Here is an 8,741-nt window from a genome sequence, read left to right on the forward strand (position 1 = left end):
TCATTTTAGTCAGGGTCAGTGTTTCCTTCAGAGATGAAAACTAATATCTAGAAACAGCAACTTCACAACAGTGACCTACTAAAGCTTAGAAGATAGTCAAGTCTTCAAAAATGTTTAGGGACTGCAAAACATGGTGTTAGTGGTGTCAGAGCTCATACTACACATAGAGCTCCTCAAAACCAAATGAATGCTGACCCAGCTATATGGCTGAAGGAAAGAATAAAGTATTGAAAATTAAAAGAATTTTAAAAGCTGACTGAGTGAAAAGAGGTTATTTGTTCTTCCACCATCACAAATTTTGGCAGGTCAGCTCTTAAAAAAAACCCCAACAAGCTTCCAGATTTTGGATGACATCTTTAAGGCTTAGCCATTTTGAGGAAACAACACTCTTCCTTAACTGTCTCTTCTGTGACAAATCAGTAATTTCACTAACAGATCTTATGTAATGAGGGGCCTGCTTTAATTAACAACGTGCTGGATTATCAGGGAAAGTCTTAATATGGTTTCTTCTTTGTCCTGTTAAATTTACTAGTCTCTTTCAAGCTTCCATCTTCAGTGTGAATTGTACAGGGTATGTCAACCATACTTTTGCTTGAAATGATAATTTTTTGCTCAAATGCAATAATCTGACACATTTACATACTGTTAAATGTGCAATATCCCAAACTTAAGTAAACATCACAAAATTTTTGAAGATGCCAGGTATTTGAGAGCAGGTTAGATTTTTAGAGAAAATTATGTTGCTTTTGTAAGACCAACCAACCAAACATTTGATACTGGTGACTTTTGTGACCAGAAGCAGCAACAAAAGAAACACTTTCTCAAAGGAACCTCCCAGGCAAATGGGAATGCAAAAGCTTTACATGGTAAGTCCCGTTTACTCAGTAAAAATTAAGTAGGCAAAATAACCTATACATCTAAATCAACTTCAAAAGCTTAAGAATTACATCATCAGTAACATGCAAATAAAGATGGGGAGAGAGTTGAGAATCAGGAAAAACAAATAAGAAAACTTGACAAATCTCAAAGCCTCCTAAATTCTCTTTTTTGTTTTCATAATTTATTAGGTTTTGTAGCATTATGATGCCCAGCGACCAGTGTTTTTAAAAAATAAAAGCAGGGGTAGGGGGTAGAGTACTGGGCATTTTAATATGACAGTGTTAGGACAAGAATTCTTCACCACTGGATCTGGAGTCAAAGGTCTAAACTGCAAATGCAGAGCTGCAGAAGAGCAGTCACCCCTGACTGCATACGCATCTCCAACTCCTGACACACTTCCAAAACCTCTGCCCAACCCTTCCTCATCCTCCTTCAGAGAAGCAGAGCTTAAAAAGAAATAGGAAACATCAATTGTATGCACTGCATAATTCTGCCAGTATCCTCAGCATTTTATTCTAATAACTTTTAGGAAAACTGTGAAGAAAATTTTGGCCAAGAAATAACTAACACAATACCATCATAACTCCACCACTTTGGAAATGCTGCATGAGAAGCAACATGTAATCTCCTAAAGTGAAAAAGGTGAATCAGACAATTAACCAGCACCTTGGGAAAAAATGCATCTTGACCTCCTCCTCTGCCACAATGTCCCCTGACTTACCTGGGATTTGACTGAGCTGCTATTTGGAAATTATTTTTAAAAAAAAATAATTTCCATTTTAAAACAGGATTTATGAGGTTTCAAGCTTCAGCAATCTTTTTTGCATTGTTTTTCGTCTTTTGATTATTTGTCTTCTTCCTCATTAAATTCGGATCGTCAAGTAATGAGCACCTTTGCTTTGGTTAGCTAGGAGGTCAAAAGGAGATACATCAAGTTCATATTAGATATTGTCATGGATGGAATTCACAGAAGATCAAATAAAAGCTCTTCTAAACTTTTTTTTTTCCTAAGAAATAGCAAAGCAGTCTTAAAACACTAGAAAAACAATAGGAAAATTCTCTTAAGATGTTATTTGACCTTCTTATGTCATTTTCATGGTAAATTCTTGAGTTCTGCATCTAATATGAATTCAAAGTAATACAAAACAGCAGCTGTTTCTTTAAACACTGGCAAAAGACCCGCAAGGTTAGTTATTTTGAAGCAGTATTTTTAAAGGTGTGTTTTTTAAAAATATGTTTAATAAAACAAGAATAATGTTCACATATTTGAAAATAGAAAAACTATGCAGTCATATTCGAAGTTTTGAGGACAGTATTACACAAGCTAGACTCTGTTCTCATTTTCCACACTACACACTCAAGTGAACACTACTTGAGCTTGCTAAATGGTGATAGCTGATACTGAGATAATCCAGTAGGGTCTTACACGCAAAAAGACAAGTTTTTGTAGCAAGCTCACTATAGTTACACGATAATGACACAATGTGCAAGGGAACTACCTGACACTGAGCATATTATTTGCTCTCTGCCTCAGTTCCATCAGGTACTCTGATTTTTCCTCTTCTTATGAAGTACTTTGAGATTCAGAAAACTAAAAGGACTAGACACAGTTAACATGCACTAGCAGGTTGCTAAATCTTTGTAAAAACACTTTTACTTTTAGGACAGATCAACACTGTACACTATCCACACTTGACTATCCTGTAGCACAATAGACAGCCTTTAATAACTTTCTGCTAGTGGTAATCTTGAGAAAAAAAAATATTTTTAAATGGTCTGTACACTGAAAGAGAGGCCTTTCATCATAAAGCCCAGTATAAACATTCTGTTTATGTATATTTTGTGTCCAAAACCTGTTTTCTTTTCCCATTACTTGCCTTTCATTGTCTCTTGTAAACTGTCAGCTTTCAGTTCTGTGAAGTATCACCTTCATTTCTGCATGCAAGCCTTTGCTTCTAGCTTTCTTGCAGTGTGACAGAGCCGAGACTAAGAATTCTTTAGCTTGTTACACTATCCAGCAGCCTTTGGCAAATCACTTGTCAATCACTGATCTCTCCCACACCAGATTCTTTCCTGAGATTGTCCTCAGAACAGATGCGTAAATAATTTAGTCAATGTTTATGTTGCTCAGGAACTGCACCTTACTATTACGTTGTGGTCATTTGCTCCCATGTCATATGAAGTGCCCTACCATTTACCTATGCTTCTCTTGACCACTTCCTCTCTTCTGACAACATCCTTTCTCATTTGCTGTGATCTCCAAACACTTAGTCCTTGTTTTTCTTTCAGGAAATTGTTTTTTAAATACATTTGGTAAATGACATATTTCACAAGAATGTTCCTCAGACCTTTGGCATGCACGTGAGCGTGGTGTGTTTGTTTCTATCCTGTTCCTGCTCAGACACAGAGTTGGAACACAATGTGCAGCAGGCCTTCTGTGTCACGTGAGCCTGTTTCCAATAGGAATTAACAAAATCGATCCTTGGCAAATAGAAATGCATTTAATAACATTGCATTATCTTACCTGAAAAATGTCTACAGCACCTAAAAGGAAAGCAATTCAAAGAATGCACCTCTCCAGCAACATCCCTTATCTTAACTCCCTACACTAAATACTGCAAGATGTTCTGCAGGTCTGATATTCTGGGGTGACCAGGGAAGATAAAAAAATCACGCTACACAAAACTATGGAAGAGTGGATCATCTCTGATCCACACAAAGTCTCATTTAAACTTCTTAGTAATTGTTACTGCACAGGCTGGCTAGCACTTCCATTCCTACCTTACAACTGCAATACGCTGTCAGAACTATATGGCCTAAATGTTAAAAACACCTCCTAATCACCTTTGAAAACTCAGAAGCTATAAGCCAACAGAGAAGATTCGGGGAGCCATAACTTAAGATTAATTTATGCTCTGAAGAACAAATACTTATTTTCTCCTAAGGCTTGCTACTTTCTCTGTAACATGCAATTTCACAAGTTTGTAATGTGTCTCTGCAAGTCAGTATGAAATGTGCAGACACCCTCATATGCTAAATAGATCTGGATAAGAAACTTGTGTTGCCAATTCAGAAGACAAACAGCCAAAAATCCGCAGGAATCTAAACTTCAATTCTAAGAAAAAAAATAACATAATTATTTGCAACCATATATTCTGAATTATATTCACACACGGGATGCTAAGAACTTTTGGATTATGAGTGGAAGGCAGATGACACTATGAAAAGCAAAATGCTATGGCAATATTTCACCAAGCACTCCTACCACAAAGTCTGATTTAGCATGGGCAACACGGAAAACCTGCAAGCCTTGAAATGCCTTATCTTGGAAAGGACATTTCTGGGTTGTGAGTACATTAAGTCAGCCATTAGCAGCTATTCACAACTGAAAAACAATCAGCAGGATGAATTAAAGCTCAGGAAGTGCCAAGGCCCTGACACAAGGTCAATCGCAAGATCATTTAATAGTAAACTATACACGCAGTAGCACTGATTAATGAGCTACCATGTGGAAGCAGCACATTAAAGAAGAAAATCTCATTCACCTTGAGTAAAGTTATTTAGGATGCCAATGAGATCTCATTCCTACAGGCACAACTGAACAATACACTACCAAATTTTAGGTTTTAAACTCATATGAATCATGTATTTCTGCTACAGAAAATTTCTTCTGTATGCCTCAATTCTCCTGTGTTTCTCTCAAAACTGTAAACCAAAACCTTCCAGGTTAAGTCTTATTCTTCTCTGTCCCTTTTTGCACAGAAGTACATCTTTAGCTTATGGTCATGCAGCATTTAATCACTGCAGATGTTTTGATACGCATGAAATTCACATTAATTTCACAGCGAGACTGTGTGCCTCGTGTTAAACATTTTATACTGGTGTTCATATGATACAAAAGGATGTGGTTTTCTGTAGTTACTGTACGCTTCCCTAAGTTAAACAGGTTTAAAGGAAATTGATCCATAATGACACTATTGCTGTTTTTTAACCATGCTGATTCCTTTAAAGGGACAAAACTGTTGTGTAGACAAGGTCTAGGTTACTCACCGACATGTACACAGAAAGTATCTTTGCAACAAGAAACTGTACTTGAGCTCCTAAAAACCTAAGTTAGGTTTCCAACTAGTCCTACTTTTCTAAGACACCCACATTATCAAGAGTTCCAGAAACTCCTAAGGTATCCAGAGAGACCTTCAGATTTAATGTTGCAGAATTCTTCAAAAAGATCTGGGAAAGGAGGTTATACATATGGTTACAAAGCAAACACAACTACAAATCCCCCGAAATCCTCCACAGCTCTCTTGGAATGAATACACTAGATTTGATTTTATCTTAAAGACTTTCTGGTTTTAAACTGACTTCTCTGCCAACATTGGAAGCCAGAAATTTGGATGCTCACATGTGGGCATAACTTGAGCTACTTAATATCTAGGTAACTAACAACAGCTAAGCCACAGAAATACAGATTTCCGTGGTCTTCAAGCACTGTGCAGACTTGGATGGCTCATGTCTAGGCCTGTAACATGGCAGCTTCACTGGTTTTCAGCCAAACAGATTAAAGCTACCTTAAGCATACTGCAATCACACCTACCAAAAGCCCATCTTAAATGACAACAATTTACATCTAGCATTCTGGTTGTTAAGAATCTGAGTCAACAGCTTCAAAAGATGTGAGACATTTGCTTATTTCAAAGGGATGGTAATGTTACCTCTGATAGCTGTTGTGTTGATCCAGTGTATTTGTGTTGTAGCTCCTATTTTCTACCAGTGAAGCATCTTCCTCACACATAGACCAGCAGCAAATGACAATGCTGTTTTAGAACATATGCTGTACATTGTGGTTTTTTCTTGGCATTTTAAGATCTGTGGGACATTCTTTTGACAAGGCAGTTCTGAGAGTCAGGCTTAAACTATACAGGTACCTGCTTTTTGTTTACATCTCACAAAATTCTTTGTGGCCCTTCCATTTATTATAGTATTGCTGCGTCTGTCTTTGCCTTTCTTACTTATCTCCACATTAATTATCTTTTTACTTCTTTTTCAGTCTAAAATTAGGCTAAGATTTTGCAGATCTCATTTAGTATTTCACAATGCTGATTTCAGCTATTAGCTGTCTAACACAGGAACTGTGTCATCCCTTTACTTGGATCACACAAACGTGACAGCAGAAATAATACCAATATCTAGATTCATTTTAGACCACATATCAGAATATATGAATAGCTTCTGGCTTTACATGAACAAGACACAGCTTTTAAAAAACACTGAGAAGCCACAATTAGGTGTGATACACTGTTCAACAGAATTCAAGACAGCAGAGAACATAATTTTCTAACACTGTAGTGAATTTTTGACAAAACTGACTTTTCTATAACCTCAGGAATGCAATAACATATTTGTAATGCGGCAATAAAACCTGTCTACTGCTTAGGGATATTTTGACAGGAATAATCTGTGAATCCATTTTAACCACTACAACTTCTACAACACTACAAAACGTGCTTTTTAAGAGGACATTTCAGGCCTGAAACAGAGAAGCATCCTAGAGTGATTCAGAGCTCAAATACAAACCTGTATCTTTAAAAAGTTTTATTATTAAAAATGAAGCCAAAAGATACAGCCCAGAGGAAATTGCAGGCGCTTAAGAATGCTCAAATCCTGACCCTAGTAACTTTAAAACTGCTTCTTTAGTGTCTGAAATAGTGCAGGAAGTAGCAGAACTGACAAAAGAGCTAACACAGAAAGGAGTTGCTTTTGGTTCTACCTCCTGCTGCTGGCTTTGCCCCCTCCTTCCTAATTGATTTGGTACTTACTGAACCTGGTTAAGCTCACAAATCTACAAGACCTTTTACTAACTCAAAGACAGTAACATTTTTGTATTTCCTGATGCAGCTTGCAGCTGTGAAAGTACTTATGTTGGCACAAGGAGGTGGGACAGGAATGTCAGATGAGAGTGAGTGTCTCTTGAATCCTCATATAGGGCACTCAGTCTTGACTTCAGTCTAGTTTTCATTAAAAACATTTATCAGCTGTGGCTACTGCTTTTGAAATCCTGATCATCCACAGTAGTGGCAATTAACAAAACAATGTGATCCTTGTCTGTCAGTCCTAGCTTTTGCTCCTGTAAACAGTAACTGTTCACAGACTAACTGTAAACATTCCATCTAAAATGATGGCTTTCGATCAGCTTTTGGGGTATACAAAGGAGTGAATTAAATTCCATTCTGATCTTAGGCTTAAGATCATTTAGTGCTTCTCTGCTGCAATCCATCACTTATGAAAACAATAATAATTTGTTATCTCTTAGTGATTATACGAAGATAAATATGTTTTTAAATGAGAGCTTTCTCAATACTATGGTTGTTGGCAAGACATACCCTGTAAGTACTATTTTAGTGTTAACAGTAATTTTTATATGAAAAGTATAGTTTTCTTTGGTAGCTGTACTTCTAACAGAACAATAAGTTTCATTTCAGGAACTACTTCTTCTTTCACATCTTTGTGAATTTTTTTTTCATTAGCAAGCCCAGTAATTACTATTGTGGCAATATGTACCCCTCCATGCTTTCCTGAAGCTCCAGGGATTTCCTGGTGACTTACACGGACCTACTTCCTTGCCATAGATGTGTAAAATAAAAAAGCTGAAACCCTTTCCCTCAATCACTACCGTGAACTATGAAAACAAAGGTTTTTGCTTCGGGAGTCAAGGTCTTAGTACCTTTTATTTCTGGTCAGCTACCAGAGCAGCTCTGTCGATGCGATTAGCACAAGCACAGGTGGCTTCGTGGCCCAGACAACACTTAAAGACATAATGGTACAAACTGCCCTTTTCCACTGCCCGCGACGGTCGCGGCACCGCTGAGCTTCAGCCGCCAACGGGACGTAAAGCCGCCACCAATCTCTGCAGCATCTGCCCGAACTAAACCTCTGACACCTTCAAACTACCACCGGCAGAGAAGAAGCGGAGACCTCCCTCCACATCCGAGCCCCCCGGGGAGGCTGAAGAGGGAAAGGTCGCCGGTGACAACCTTATCTTTTCAAGCCGAGAACTGGTAGCTTCACGTCTGCCCCAAGCTGAGGGGCGGTACCTGGCAGGCCGCCGCCGGGACTTACGCCGGGGCTGGTGGGCGGCACCCGGCTACGGGCCGCAGCCTGGCCGCGCCTCGGTCTCAGGCGGCGGGGGGCACCTGGCCGCCGGCGGCTGCCTGCGGAGCCCAGACCAGCTGCGAGGCCGGCGGCCGCGACCTTGGTGCTAGGCCGCCATCCACAGGCAGCCCCGTTCTCCTGCCGCCTCATTCGCCCCCGGGGCCATACGACGGCGCGGGTGGCCCCGTCGCAGCCCCCTCGCGACTTAGCGCGGGTTCCCCCGCGGCCCCTGCTTCCATGTTTCCCTCCCGTCAGGCCTCGCAGCCCGCTACCGGTGCCCACCCCCCCGGCGCGCTTACCGGTGTCACTTCGCACATCGCTGCGTAACAAAAGCGACCGACCCGCGAGCCCGCCGACCGTCTCCGCGGCCGCCCAGCTCCGCCCCGCCCTGCCGGTACTGCCCGGCCCCCGCGGCTGCACCGCGCCCCTCTGCCGCCGCCTCCGCCTCCTTTGCCCCGGCGCAGCGCTCTGCTCTCCGCACCTCAGCGTATTCTTACCGGCTTTTTGCCGCTCTTTCTTCTTGTATCTTTCCCGCTCTGGTCGTTCTCCCCTGAGCAGTAAGGGAGGCAGGACCCACCGGGCCGGGCTGTGGCGAGGACCCTTTCCGAAGGCGACTCTGCCTCGCACCCCACGACCCCGGGTGACGGAGCTTTGCTCGTTGCTGGCGGGACCAGGCCTTTGGTTGCTGCTTCGTGAGGTGAGGTTGGGCGCTA

General features: G+C 40.9%; 1 protein-coding gene across 2 annotated transcripts in view; it reads right to left on the reverse strand.

Annotated features, from left to right (window-relative positions):
* ATP10D (ATPase phospholipid transporting 10D (putative)) overlaps positions 1-8,417 on the reverse strand; it is a 48,038-nt gene extending 39,621 nt beyond the window's left edge. Inside the window, exons 1-2 of one of the 2 annotated variants that reach the window (XM_061992433.1) lie at positions 8,328-8,417; positions 1,601-1,786 (exon numbers count right to left, since the gene is read on the reverse strand). The gene's annotated coding sequence lies outside the window, so the exon portion shown is untranslated. The remainder of the gene's footprint in view (positions 1-1,600; positions 1,787-8,327) is intronic. The other variant, XM_061992434.1, reaches the window with a different exon arrangement.
* Between the last annotated feature and the right edge of the window lie 324 nt (positions 8,418-8,741).

The sequence above is a fragment of the Colius striatus genome, chromosome 3 (assembly GCF_028858725.1).
Source record: "Colius striatus isolate bColStr4 chromosome 3, bColStr4.1.hap1, whole genome shotgun sequence".
NCBI lineage: Eukaryota > Metazoa > Chordata > Aves > Coliiformes > Coliidae > Colius > Colius striatus.